Source organism: Pongo pygmaeus, chromosome 9 (assembly GCF_028885625.2).
Source record: "Pongo pygmaeus isolate AG05252 chromosome 9, NHGRI_mPonPyg2-v2.0_pri, whole genome shotgun sequence".
NCBI lineage: Eukaryota > Metazoa > Chordata > Mammalia > Primates > Hominidae > Pongo > Pongo pygmaeus.
The window spans coordinates 17,154,598-17,169,951 of record NC_072382.2 but is presented as its reverse complement, the minus strand read 5'-3'; the positions used below and the strand labels follow the sequence as shown (position 1 = coordinate 17,169,951).

General features: G+C 34.7%; 1 pseudogene; it reads right to left on the bottom strand.

Annotated features, from left to right (window-relative positions):
• Positions 1-13,817: 13,817 nt before the first annotated feature.
• LOC129008162 (eukaryotic initiation factor 4A-II-like) lies at positions 13,818-14,865 on the bottom strand (annotated as a pseudogene).
• Between the last annotated feature and the right edge of the window lie 489 nt (positions 14,866-15,354).

Below are 15,354 nucleotides of genomic sequence, written 5' to 3'. Positions count from 1 at the left end.
AGTTGCTTTATTTCTTGAGTAAAAGCAGGAGTGTACAATTTTATTTGGAATTACCTATTTAGTAGCTGGTTTCCAATCACGGTGCATGGGAATGAATTCACGATAGAGGGTTTGGTATACTTTTCCTTGGAAATCTTCATGAATGGGATAGACAGTCATCTGCAGAAATTCCTGGGGACAAGACATGTAGACACCTGTAGATGTTCCTTGTGAAATATCTCCCCCCACCCCGATATTTTCAATCCAATTGATAAGACTTAATTATTTTGCTTGTATTTAATTACAGTGAAGAGTTGTATGGTTGCACATATTTTAAAATTAGATAAATGAATTCATCGTTTACTTTTTTCAGTAAGCACTTTCATTGAAATATAACACACATGTGGAGGAATTCACAAATCCTAAGTGTGAAGCTTGATTTGTTTATTTATTTTAACATCGTAAATACGCCAGTATAACCACTACAAAGATTAAGAAATAGAACGATTCCAGTGACCTACAAACATCCTTCATGTCTGTTCTCAGTCTTTATGCTTCACAAAAGTTACCACTTTTTTACTTTTATCATTACAGATTGATGTAACTATGTTTCAACTTATATATGAAATGCTAAAGCATGTACTGTATTGTAACTGGCTTCAACATTATGTCTGCAAAGGTTATTCTTGTTGTTCTGAATCAATCCTTTGTTCTTTCCATTGCTTTATGGCTATAAGTTATTCACTTTACCTTCAGTTATTTTGACTCCACATACAAGCAGGAAAACACCCTTTGTTACAATCTTTTCTGATATGTACTCTTCATATATTTCCTCTCTTTTGAACATTTTATCTAAATTTCCAACAGGAAGCTGAACTTTTGGACTCAAATAGATTCAAATGAAAGGGAAGTGAACAGAGTCAGGCTAAAATTTAAGTGGAGCTTCCTGAGATAAGAAAAGACAATGAGGAAACTAAAAATGCTATAGCACAATTGAATTATGCATTAACATAATCAAGAGAATAAGAAAGAGCTTTGCAAGCATCTGGGAAGTTAAAAATACCTATGAATTAAGCACTTCCAGGTTAGACTACAATTTTATTTTTAATACAAAAATTTAAGAGACAATACAAAATATCTACAGAATTTTAAGAAAAACAAATTGGGGTGAAAGAATTCTATACCAAAGCCTTAGTGACTAATGTTCAAAAGCAACAGAAGACTTTCTCAGATTTGGAAGGGCTCAGGAATTATTTCATTCTAAATATAATTTTAAAAATCCCTCAACAAAGACTATGAGTTGCTGCATGACTAATCAGAGTAATCAGAACATATACTTTAAGGTTGGGAAAGTTGTAATGTAAAATAATATGCTTTGGAAAAGCAAATAATAAAATATGTATTTAATATTAAATAGTGAAAATATTGTTAAGAGCAAAAAAGAATTGCTAAGGATAATTTTTAAAGATGTGCATAATATAAAATATGAAAACTAAAATAATTATGTATATTAAAACCACAATTTATATTATAGAAAAACTGATAGGGAGGGATGGGAGAAATGAAAGTATGCTAATTTCCTAAACCTATGTACAAAAAGACTCCATAAATATTTTATTTAGATGTGACTAGAGAAATCAGTCACAACCATATATATCCAAACACATATTTCAAATATATTTCTGAATAACAATCATCAATAGAATAAAAACCAGCATATCCACTCCAAATGATCAGAAGATTTTTAAAAAGTAAATATAGCATAGAGAACAAAAGAAACAAAGAAAAATGTGAGCAAGCTTACAAGATAAAATAGGTTAAAGTAAACCGAGAAAAGCAAATATTTATGAAAATAAATCTAAATGGGGTTTATGTTCTAGTAGAGACAGTCTCATATTCACAAATGAAAAAAGTTCAATCACGGATAAATATAGTGACATGGAAAGGCTAGCATCACTTTTGTTTGGCACTGTATTTTAGAACTTAACCAATGCAATAAAATTTAAAAAGACGCAGATTTGATTGTCTAACTGAAAACACAACAGAATAAATTGAAGAAGTTATGATGAATAAAATAGTCTTGATGGTGTTTAGTTCCAAATGAAATATAATAGAGAGTCTTTTAACTAATCTTCACTTAACTGATGTATCTGATGAGTCAATACTCCTCATTTTCTCTGTACAACATACTATATGCTAAACCTGACACTCTGAACACGGGAGATCTGAGCTTGTTCTCCACAGTATATAAACATTCCTGCACCCAAAAGTTGACTTGCATATACACAAATTGGTTGGATTTTGCATACCCTGCTTATATCATGTGCATTTATTTTTGTACTTATGTAATTTTATTAAATATTACAAAATCAAATAAAGTGTTATTGTGAATATAAATATATTTAATGAAAATTAATAATTAAATGCTTGAGAAATACTTGATAATTACAAGTTGCTAATAATTGCTGTGGAATAAGATGTGAGCCAGACCATTATAATAGGCTAGGAGGGAAAGTAATAACATTTTGAATAATTTTTTATATTCATATTTGATATGAGTCTAATTTTCACTTTATGTTAAAAAAGCTAAAACTGGAATTAATACATGATTCAGGCAAGAAAGCTTTTGACTTCAGGTAATACAAACTCAGTGTAAGGCTCTTGACTCTATATCAAAAGGTTGATGAATAAATGTCCATTTGTATGATTTAAATCAAAGTAAAATCATTAAGGTAATTATGTAATTTATGCTTTGAATCACACTGCATTCTTCCTTTCTTTTTTTGAATCAATGATTCTGTTAGAAAATGTCCTTCTCCCCAAAAACAACAAAAATTAATGAATGAATAAATGATAAATAACACACCAGTGAAGAAACAATAAATAACAAGTAGAATGATTTGAAGAAAACTACTAAATTTTGCACATATGTACCTGGGTGGAAAAACTCAATATTTTGAAGTTAATTGACTCTGAAATAATGTATTGAGTCCATGCAAATCCTCTCAAAATCCCTAGAAAAACAAGCTAGTAAAAATACAAAAAAAGTTGAAAAGAGTGAAACAACAGAGTGAAACTTGTATCACATGACATTAAGGTGTGTAACAAACAAGTTATAAAATGTTATATATTATCATAACATAAATCAAAATGGTACTTGTAGAGCACTAGAGATCCTGAATAATTGAATAGGAAGACTCACTAATAATGGCTAGCTGTTCTATTGCACTTATTGTGTCAGACATTATTCTATGCACTTTACATTTATTAACTCATTTCATAATGGCCCTCTATAAAAGGGTTTTTATAACTATTTTACAGATGAAGAAGTTGATGCACAGAGAAGTTAACTACCTTGCCCAAGATCACACAGATAGTAGATGTTGGAACAGGAATTTAAACATAAGTAGACTGGCTCCAGGGTCTCTTGCCTTCATCACTTTATTATAATATATTGTCACTATCTACTACGTTCATAAGTTTCATTATCTGTAAAATAGAAGTGAAAATACACTTGCCTACCTTCTCAGGTTGTTGTGAGACTTGAACAAATTATTCTGTGAAAGTACTTAGAACAGTCCCAGCACTGAGTACACATTCAGTGTGAAGTATATTAAATATTTTTACTATTTCAAATCAATTAGAAAGGATCAATTTCCTAATATGGCATTAGGACAACGAGGGAATCATTTTGGAAGTTAACTCCCTAATGCACAGACATTATGGATCCTTACAGAAAATTTATGAAGATTAAATGTTTCACCGGGCACGGTGGCTCATGCCTGTAATCCCAGCACTTTGGTAGGCCGAGGCGGGCAGATCACAAGGTCAAGAGATCGAGACCATCCAGGCCAACATGGTGAAACCCCGTCTCTACTAAAAATACAAAAATTAGCTGGGTGTGGTGGCACGCGCCTGTAATCCCAGCTACTCGGGAGTCTGAGGCAGGAGAATCACTTGAACCCGGGAGGTGGAGGTTGCAGTGAGCCGAGATCTGGCCACTGCACTCCAGCCTGGTGACAGAGCAGACTCCGTCTCAAAAAAAAAAAAAAAAAGTTTCAAAATTTATTTCTAATGGACTTAGGTTTCAAATATTTTTAAAAGTAAAAGAAAACTAGAAGAGAGTGTAGATGAAATGTTTTTCAGATTTCAGGGTAGATAAACATTTATAACTAAATGAGGAAAGGGCAGAGTACAAAAAAATGTTGATATTGAAACAATAAAAATGTTAAAGTTTTGTAGGCAAAAACACAATAAGCAAATTGAATAGCAAGTGACAATTCAGATAAAAAACCTATCAGAAAAACAAATAATGGAAATTCAAAAAAAAAAACATGCAAAAGCAAACAAATATATACAAATTAAGTTTTGTTAGTATTCAAATAAATATAAAATTAAACAAAATAGAATCCTGTTTTCTGTTTATCAACTAATAGCAATGGAAAAATGATAATTCCTTGTGTTATTAAAGTTGCAAGGAGAGATGTATTCCCAAATACGCTGGTGAAAGTATAAATTGCTATAAAAATTTGTGAAATACAATTTGGTAATATAGTGAAAGACTTGAAGAAATGCATACACTTTGATTCAGCAATATTGCTTTTACAAATTTATTCTTATAAACTAAACATGCTCATAAAATCATTGACAAGAATATTTGTCACCGTTTTCATTATAATGGTAAAAAATCATATCAACATAAATATCAATAATGGGAGAATGCTTAAATTCATTGTAGTCTATTAATTTTGTGGAACAGTGTGTAATTGTCTAAAAATGACATTGTGGAAAAATAAGTAGATTGGGAAGGTTTATAAAAAAGCAGATTATAAAACAACATTATATCATGATTTAATTAAAAAAATAATTATATCTATTCATAAAAAATAGAACCTACTTCAAAATATGAACAACGGGTATTGCTAGGTGAGTGGGATTGTGGATCTGTTTGCTTATGGCTTTCTGTTTTTACAAATTTTATAATGAGCATACACAAGTTTGCAATCATATAATAAATTAAAAGTCTACTTTTATCCTTTGGTATCTGAACTAGTGTCGGGAAGGAAGGATGGTAGTGTCAGTCACATGGATTTTGAAGTTAGATATGGGTGTGAAACCCAGTTTCTTCACTTACTAATTTAATTTTTGCATTACCACATTACTTGATGAGCCTTGGTTCCCTAATGCATAATTGAGGATATGAATATGGATCCTTATAAAAAATTTATGAAGGTTAAATGTTTCAAATATGTACTATTTCTGAGACATAGTTCCAATGAATGTACCTGCACTTCTGCCTCTTTTCTTGTAGTGATGTGTTTCTCTTGTGTATTTATTTACCCTTCAGTTCTTACCTTTTCCAGAGTGGAGAGTGAGGCTCCTCCTAGATCTCGCAGTTGCTCTGCTAGACCTTAAATAAGAAGAAGAGTAAGAGAGAAAAGGAAGAAGAACAAAATGGAAGTGAGATTTCAGTAGAAAAGTTGTAATTATATATCATCAAAAGCAAATCAGAGGCTGGGCATGGTGGCACACGCCTGTAATCCCGGCACTTTGGGAGGCTGAGGCGGGCAGATCACGAGGTCAGGAGATCGAGACCATACTTGCCAACATGGTGAAACCCCATCTCTACTAAAATACAAAAAAATTAGCTGGGCGTGGTGGTGCATGCCTGTAGTCCCAGCTACTCGGGAGGCTGAGGCAGGGGAATCGCTTGAACCCAGGAGGCGGAGGTTGCAGTAAGCCAAGATCGAGCCATTGCACTCCATTAGACTCCATCTAAACAAACAAAAAACAAAAAACAAACAAACAAAACAAATAAGATAGATTTTGACCCAGAAAGGCATTTAAAAATGATTCTATCTTACTAAGACATGAACATCAAATGATCAATATTGTACGGAAATGGGAGCAGCCAATATTTGGTGAAAAACATAAGCTGCCAATAAAGTAAAACATGTAGCATTGGGAGAGCTCAATATCTGCTAAAATATCACAGTGGAGTGGTTGCAAGGAAAAATCAGCGCACATGTTCAATGTGAGGCTACAACCTATTAAAAACCAAACACATCAGAATTTATACTTACAAATTAGTGTTTTCCTTTCCAGTGGTCACTTTCAAAGGCTTTGGACTTTAATGATTTTACCTTATTCAAACAATTTCTGGAGCTCCTTTGGGAATTATTTTCAAGGTCCCTATATATTTTCTTGCATATTATCAGTTGTGACATATATTCACACTTGGATGACACATTTGCTTTTTTCTTAGTAGCAAGACATTTGATATGCAGTGAGATGAAATACAGTGAAGTAACTGGGTAGTTATATTCTGCACTCTGGAGTTTGATCAAAATAGAAATTGGTGAGAATTGGTGATTGTGCGGTAGAAACACACATTTCCTCCCAGTTTTTCATGAAATGTAATAATAAGTATTATCATTATTTTTAGGTTAATCATTCCAGATGTGTGATACAATCTTTATATACATTTCCATCTTATTGAAGTATTTAACTAGAATTAATTGATTCTGTCATGCAATTTCAACTCTGTTGGCCATTCATCTTGAAGTAACCTGTCCATTGGCATGAATGGAATATATGACATTTTTATTTATTTCAAAATTTTTATCTGGCAAATGAGTGAGGGGTTGGTGGCACCTGAAAGTTCTTAATAGAAATCTTTCCTGGACCCATTCTTTATTTAATTTCTAAAAGATCTCTGTGCATATATACTACATTTCCTTTTTCTATTCATCTGTTGATGGACACATGGGTTAATTCCATTTCTTGGATACTGTGAATAATGCTGCAATGAACACAGGGGTACAGATATCTTTTGGAATTCTGATTTCATTTCCTTTGGATATATACCAGGTAGTGGAATTGCTGGATCATATGGTAGTTCTATTTTAATATTTTGAGGAATCTCCATACTATTTTGCTTTTGTTGAATTAAAAAATAATAAAAGAGCTCTGTGCAAATAAATTTCTGTCTTCTGGATCTGCATCACCCTATAGTATGACATGAGACATTCAAAATTTTATCACCTAAAAGTCCATGCAAATATATAAGCAGTATTTAGTATTCTCATTATTCTGTTACCCTCCCCAAAGTTGTCAGAGAACTTTCCAACCTTGCCATCCTCACCATCCACAGAATTCACTGATTTCTGGGTGCCCTTATTGCTTCCCTGGCAGCTTATGCTTAAAACAATGAACTCCCGGCAATGCCTGTTTGATAAAAATTTCAATCAGGGTTATATTTGGGCTCCATAAAGTCAAGGATATCTGTCTTGTTTACCACTGTATTCTCATCATATTTGAACTAATTTGAAGTTAAATCTTTTAAACTTTCTTTCAAAGCCAATTTCAGTGGCTCTTTCTATAACCCAATTAGGCTATTTAATTGTTTTAGCCCCACACAAATTGGGGTTTTTCTCAGTCCAGTCTTTATATTTTTGTTTACTACATGCAACAAAGAAGAACCTAGGTGGGATGGATTCTTCCCACCTGTTTATCAACTGATAAACAGTTGATAGGAAGCACAGCAGTTAAGCAATTGATACACTTGTTGAACCAATAAGTTTGATAATATTGAGAAACTCATCTAGGTAGCAGTTATCTCTCAGTGGCTGATGGGCAGTATTGCAATGTGTAATCTATGTGTACTACTAATACATAAACATTTACATAGAAAACTGAAGCACTTTTGAAAATGTCAGGGAGCCATGGAACCATAGAAAAGCCCAGTCAAATGTGTTAAATGCATGCTCATTTAGAAAAAATATATAAAATAGAAACTCTATATCTTTAAGGGAACTCAAGACACACTTAGTTCTATCCCCTTATATGTTTCATGCAAAAGCTCAGGCTTACCAAGATTAAGCCTTGTCCAAAAGCATGTGCTACGTATAGGCATACCTGAGGCCAGATTTCAGATTCTATTGTATTAGTTAGCAGAGAGTGGAGCACATAGATGTGCCTTCAATATATCCTTTTCATCTACATTGAGCTTAGTTAAAAGCATGCAAACAGCTATGCAGAAAGGGCACATTAGTATGATTCTGGCTGCATAGCGGAAACACATGCCCAAGGTTAGTCTAGTGCTATGCACACAAGTAAGGGAGACAATGCCATTTGTAGAATAATTTAATAACTCCTCGATATTTTTCTTACCCAAGTTATTTTCTCTAATGGCACTCACTGCTGTGCCATTCCTAGTTAATCACACATTTAGGAGACATTTGATCTCTCAACAAGAATGTGAGTCCTGGATTTGTCATTTACTGGTTTTAGAACTATGGATGAAATTATGAATCTCCATGAATCTCAGGTTTATAATATCGACAGAGAGTATACTATAGTTACCCTACAGTGTTATTGAGAGGATTAACAGTAAGGCTCATTAAGTGCACTGCCTGATTTCAAGTAGGTATTTTTTTTTATCATTCTCCTTATTGCACTCACAGCCTTATGTTTATTAACCAGTTTTCAGTTCCTTGCCATGATCTGTCTTGCTCTGAGGACTCTGCATCATCTACCCCTTCACCTTGGACATTGTTCTCTTCCATGCTTCTACTCTTCCTTCAGAGCTCAGTTCAAGTGTCATCTTTCCCTGATCTTCATCTTTCCTCATCTCAGTGATAGGTGCTTCTTCTATGAACTTCCAGAAAACCCTCTCCTCATCTTGACTCCACAGCCACTGTACCTTATTAATAAATTAATCAAGCAGGCAAATATTGAGTATTTGTTAGGAGCTCAAGTCTTGGGCTCAGCTATGTGGAAGAAGTTAAGAGAATAATGAGGCATGATTAGCAATTTCAGCTTTGCAAGAGAACACAATGCATAAGAGAATTTAAACATTCTCTGAGGAGCTCATTTCTAAATTGTGTTCCTTAGAACAGAAATTTTTCATGATGCCCCAGAAATAAAAGTCTTTGAGTCGAATCTGAAAACATTCACACTTTTTCTCAGATATTAACAATGCAATTAGCACAATGTTTTGTGAAGTCCTGATGTAAAGCAACCAGCCTAATTTTACCTGAAGAAATTCCCAGCTCCATTTCACCATAGAATACATTTTTTTTGTCACATAACACCAGGAAGCTGCTTATGATTTAATGATGTTGCTTGAAAAAAATGAGTTCCATGCCATGTTCTTTAGGATTGTCCGACAGAAAGAACACTGATAGAAAAGGCAAAATACTTGAATTCCATCCTTGCTTTACGTTTATTAGGCATGCGATGCTGGGAAATGCAACCATTTTTCAGAGTTCCCTTTTCTGTATCTGTAAAAGTGGATAGTAATACTTACTCTGATAATTCATTTGTTGTCCACAAAAATTCAATATTGATGTATATGAACCAGTTACAAAGCATTATAAAATGTGTGTTTTTATTATTATTTTTAGAAAAAAAGTCAAAATCAAACTAATAAAAATGTCTTTTAGGGTGTTTCCTTACCGCTTTGAAATTTGCTTCATTCCATCAGCCACCTAACCAAATTCACTTATGAGCTGGTTAACATTTTGCTGACGTGCTAAGAATTCCTGCTATAGATGATGAAAGAAGCTCTCCCAGAGAGATTCTGTCTATCTTCTTACGGGGAATAATGGAATGAGGGTCCATGAGTTTCATGTTGTCAGCATTTCCTGGAAATGACAAGCAGACAGTATATGATACCCTCATAGTATTTGGATGACAATGGGGAAGTTTCATTTGTATGCTGATATTCAGGAGAAGAATCACATCTTTGAAATTTGGGTTAAGGATGGAGTAGGGTGAGAGGGACCTCCTTTGGAAGAGTGATACTATGGAATAATCACACTTCAAGTCCTGAATGAGAAGTCCTGCATCTTCTCAATGATAGAAAACACATTCTGATAGATTTACGCAGAGTCCAGTCTTGCCGAATTTAGTCAGATTATTAAGTATCCTTTATGAAATTTCTTTAAAGTTAATGAGTCTCCAAAGAGGTGGAATTTCCCCAGTGGTTCCTCTTAAACTAAACCCAACTAGATAAAATATTTGAAAAAATTTCCAGGGTCAATCGACTAAGGCAAGGTTTCCAGGCAGCTCTTTTTTGTGGTCACTGTAGAAAATTGTTGCCTGGGGATTTCAAGTGTGTATTCTCATTCCTTTCCTCTACCCAACAGAGACTTACTGATGTTGCATTCGAGAAAAATTTTTCCAGTGAGTTGTTGAAGGCAGACATTCATTGCAACTTGAGTTCATGAAATGTGTAATGAACTAACTCAACAGCAGGTTACGCATCTGGAGTTCTAGGCTCTAGTCATGGCTCTGCCATTAGTAACTGTTGACCTCAGGCAAGTAGGAAAGCTCTTTTATGGGATTTTTCATTTGTGATATGAAATTTGGTATAATATGGACTTCATGGGTCTTTCTATTTCTAATATTCTATAAACTATGCATTTTATTCCAGTTTTAAATTGGTATATAATTATACATATTCAGAGAGTACACGTGATATTTTGATGCATGTACACAATGTGTAATATCAAATCAGGGTAATTAGGATATTCATTGCCTCAAGTATTTATCATTTCTTAGTGTTGGGAAATATTTCAAAACTTCTCTTTTAGCTATTTTGAAATGTAAAATAAATACTTGTTAACTATAGTAATTCTACTGTGCTTTCAAACCCCACAACATATTCCTTCTCACTAGCTGTATTTTTGTACCTGTTAATGAATCTCTCTTCATTGCCACTCCCTCATGTTCTTCCTTGTTTCTGGTAACCATCATTCTACACTCTTATCTTCATGAGATCAGCTTTTTTAGCTCTACAAATAAGTGCAAACATAAGATGTTTGTTTTTGTGTGCCTGGCTTATTTTACTTAACATAATAGCCTCTATAGTTCCATCCATATTGCTGCAAATGACACGATTTCCTTCCTCTTCCAATAGCTGAACAATACCCCACTGTGTATATATACCACACTTTCTTTATATATTTATACGTTAATGAACACAAGTTGAATCCATATCTTGGCTATTGTGAATAGTGCTGCAATAAACATGGGAATGCAGATATCTCTTTGCTATACTGATTTTTTTTTTTATTTTTGGTGTGTACCCAGCAGTGGGATTTCTGGATTATATGATAGTTCCACTTTTAGTTTTTTGAGGAACTTCCATATTGGCTGTACTAATTTACATTTCTACCAATGGTTTAGAGTGTTCCCCTTTCCCCCATCCTTGCCAACGTCTGTATTTTTTCTTTTTGATAACAGCCATTTTAATTGCGGTGAGATAATATCTCATTGTGGTTTTGATTTGCTTTTCCCTTATGATTAGCGCTGTTCAGCATTTTTGCATATACTTCTTGGCCATTAGTATATTTTCTTCTGAGAAATGTCTATTCAGATCATTTGGCCATTGTTTCATTGGATTATATGTTTTCTTGCTATTGAGTTGTTAAAGTTGCTTATGTATATTCTGGTTATTAATGCCTTGTCAGATGTATAGTTTGCAAATATTTTCTTGCATTCTGGTACTCTTTTGAGTTGATTGTTTTCTTTGTCATGCAGAAGCTTTTTAGTTTGATGTAATCTCATCTATTTTTGCTTTGGTTGTCTGTGCTTTTGAGGTCTCCATAAAATCTTTACCCAGAACAATGTTGTGAAGCATTTCTCCAATGTTTTCTTCTAGTAGTTTCATAGTTTCAGGTCTTACATTAAGTATTTAATCCATTTTGATTTAATTTTTGAAAGTGATGAGAGATAGAGGCCTAGTTTCATTATGTTGAATATGGATATACAGTTTTCTTAGCACCATTTATTGAAAGGGCATCCTTTCCCCAATGTAGGATCTTGGCATCTTTGTTAAAAATGAGTTGAATGTAAATGCATAGATTTATTTCTGGATTTTCTGTTCTGCTCCATTGGTCTATGTGTTTGTTTTTATGTCAATCTCTCTCATCCTGTTTTGAGTATTATAGTTTTATAGTATATTGTGAAGTCAGGTAATGTGATGGCTCCAACATTGTTCTTTTTGCTCAGGATTGCTTTGGCTCTTCTGTGGGGAAAAGCAAGAGAGATCAGATTGTTACTGTGTCTGTGTAGAAAGAAGTAGACATAGGAGACTCCATTTTGTTCTGTACTAAGAAAAATTCTTCTGCCTCGAGATGCTGTTAATCTGTGACTTTACCCCCAACCCCGTGCTCTCTGAAACATGTGCTGTGTCAAACTCAGGGTTAAATGGATTAAGGGTTGTGCAAGATGTGCTTTGTTAAACAAATGCTTGAAGGCAGCATGCTCCTTAAGAGTCATCGTCACTCCCTAATCTCAAGTACCCAGGGACACAAAAACTGCGGAAGGCCACAGGGACCTCTGCCTAGGAAAGCCAGGTATTGTCCAAGGTTTCTCCCCATGTGATAGTCTGAAATATGGCCTCGTGGGAAGGGAAAGACCTGACCGTCCCCCAGCCCGACACCCGTAAAGGGTCTGTGCTGAGGAGGATTAGTATAAGAGGAAGGCATGCCCCTTGCAGTTGAGACAAGAGGAAGGCATCTGTCTCCTGCCTGTCCCTGGGCAATGGAATGTCTCGGTATAAAACCCGATTGTACGTTCCATCTACTGAGATAGGGAAAAACCGCCTTAGGGCTGGAGGTGAGACATGTGGGCAGCAATACTGCTTAGCAAAGCATTGAGATGTTTATGTGTATGCATATCTAAAGCACAGCACTTGATTCTTTACCTTGTCTATGATGCAAAGACCTTTGTTCACGTGTTTGTCTGCTGAACCTCTCCCCACTATTGTCTTGTGACCATGACACATCCCCCTCTCTGAGAAACACCGACAAATAATCAATAAATACTAAGGGAACTCAGAAGCCAGGGGGATCCTCCATATGCTGAACGCTGGTCCCCTGGGTCCCCTTATTTCTTTCTCTATACTTTGTCCCTGTGTCTTTTTATTTTCCAAGTCTCTCGTTCCCCCTAATGAGAAACACCCACAGGTTTGGAGGGGCGACCCATCCCCTTCATCTTCAGGGTCTTTATCAGCTCCATATACATTTTAGATTTTTTTCTCTTTCTGTGAAGAATGTCATTGGTATTTTGATGGGGATTTTACTGAATCTATAAATCATTTTGGGCAGTATGGGCATTTGACAATATTAATCTTCCCATCCATGAGCATGAGATAGCTTTCCATTTTTTTGTTTCCTCTTCAATTTCCTTCATCAGTGTTTTGTAGTTTTATTTTTAAAAGTGAATTTACAATTTATTTAACATTCAAACTTCATTAAGACACGGGCAATATGGCAATTCTACTGGGGATTAAGCCCAACCTAGGATGATTGCTTGCTGGGGGTTAGCAGCAGGGCCCAGTTCACACTTAGCACTAATTAAATGCTTTATTGAATAAATACAATATCAGACAAAATGAATTCAAATGGTTTCTAAAAAGTCAATTTTACAGGCCTTTCTACTCAGGCTAATGAAAAACACAATAAAAGCAGATATGCTAGTTTAACATAATTTAGTGATTTTATACAGCACATATCTTTTAGTCCACAAGTATATTATTAAATGATAGAGAACATCTACTACAATCATTTCTGCAGAACTAGGATATAAATTTCTAAGAAAGAAAGTTTTACAGACACCATCTTTTATACCCACCCTAATAGTCTAACTCTAAAGAGGATAAAGACAATGACTTTCCTCACGAGAGCTCATGACTAATGTCACCCCATGATCCATTATGAGCATTGAGATAAGACTCAAATATTCCCAAAGAAAGAAGCACAATGCATGTTGTCGTTGCCTATTCGGCAACAGTGAGCACTGCATCCCAAACTGTCTCATCTCAGGAATTAAATAAGGTTAGTCACATTCATGGGCATTTCTTCCACTGTGTTATTGTAGAAAGTCTCAATGTCATGAAGAATCATTTTGTCTTCTTCAGTAACAAAGTTTATAGCCACACCTCTGCCAATTCTGTGAATATAGTTTTAACAATTGGTAGTTAGATCACAGTTTATAACCAAAGACACTTGTTGCATGTCAGTTTCGTGAACTAACAAGTCAGTAGTGATCAGAACAACACTTGACTCTGATCAGAATTCCCTCATGACAACATCTGTCTCCTTCTGGTCCATGTCACCATGCAGAGCAGAAATTATGAAGTCTCTGGCATGCATTTTCTCAGTCAGCCAGTCTACCTTGTGCCTTGCATTAGGAAAAATTACAGTCTGCATAATAGTCAGTGTCTTGTACAAGTCACAAAGTGTAGTCAACTTCCATTCCTCTCTTTCAACATTAATGTAAAACTGTTTGATTCCTTCTTCCTTTTTCACCAGAATTTAAATTGGATCTCTCATGAATTTTTTAGTCACTTCCAACATATCAGTTGGCATTGTGGCAGAAAGCAACACAACCTGAATACTTCTATTTAATTTTTGGAAAAGCTCATAGATTTCATCCTTAAACCCTCAGCTCAACATTTCATCTGCATCATCCAAAACAAACATTTTGATCCATCTTGGAGAAAAATATCTTATGTTTAGCATATCAAACACTCTCCATGGTGTACTAGAAACAGTATGTGGTGCTTCTGCCTCCAGTTTTTGCATTTTATTTTGAACATTTATTCCACCAATGCAGGCATGAAAGTTGCTCCCATATAGTCTCCAAGTGCCAGAATTACGTTTTGAATCTTTAATACAGGGAACAATAGCTCCTGGCTGAATAGCTGAAGGCTTCTCAAAACCATAAACATGGATTCCCCTCAAAAGAGACTTCTTTAAATTCATACTATCAAAGTTATCAACAATCTCATTCCAGTTGCTCTTGATGACACCATTGGTCCATTCCCTTTGGGCCACCATGTTTTCTGTTATAATCCATGGAGTCACTAGACATGATGCAAAGAACCACTCAGCCTGACTGAAAAACATTTTATATTTTTTATTATAGAGATCTTTCACTTCTTTGGTTAAGTTTATTCTTAGGTATTTTTTTAAGGTAGCTACTATATATGGAATTGCTTTCTTGATTTCTTTTTCAGAGTGTTTGCTATTGATGTATATAAATATTACTGATTTTTGTGTGCTAATTTTGCAGCCTGCAAATTTACTGAATTCATTTATCAATTCTAACAGTTTTTTGGTGGAATCCTTAGGTTTTTCTAAATATAAGACAAGGTCATCTTTAAATAAGGATAATCTGAATTCCTCCTTTCCAATTTGGATGCCCCTTATTTCATCCTCTTGCCTAATTACTTTGGCTAGGACTTCCAGTATTACTTTGAGGAGGAGCAGTGAAAGCAGACATTTTTGTCTTATTCCAGACGTTAGAGGAAAAGCTTTGTTTTTCCTTGTTCAGCATGATATTAGCATGGGTTTGTCTTAT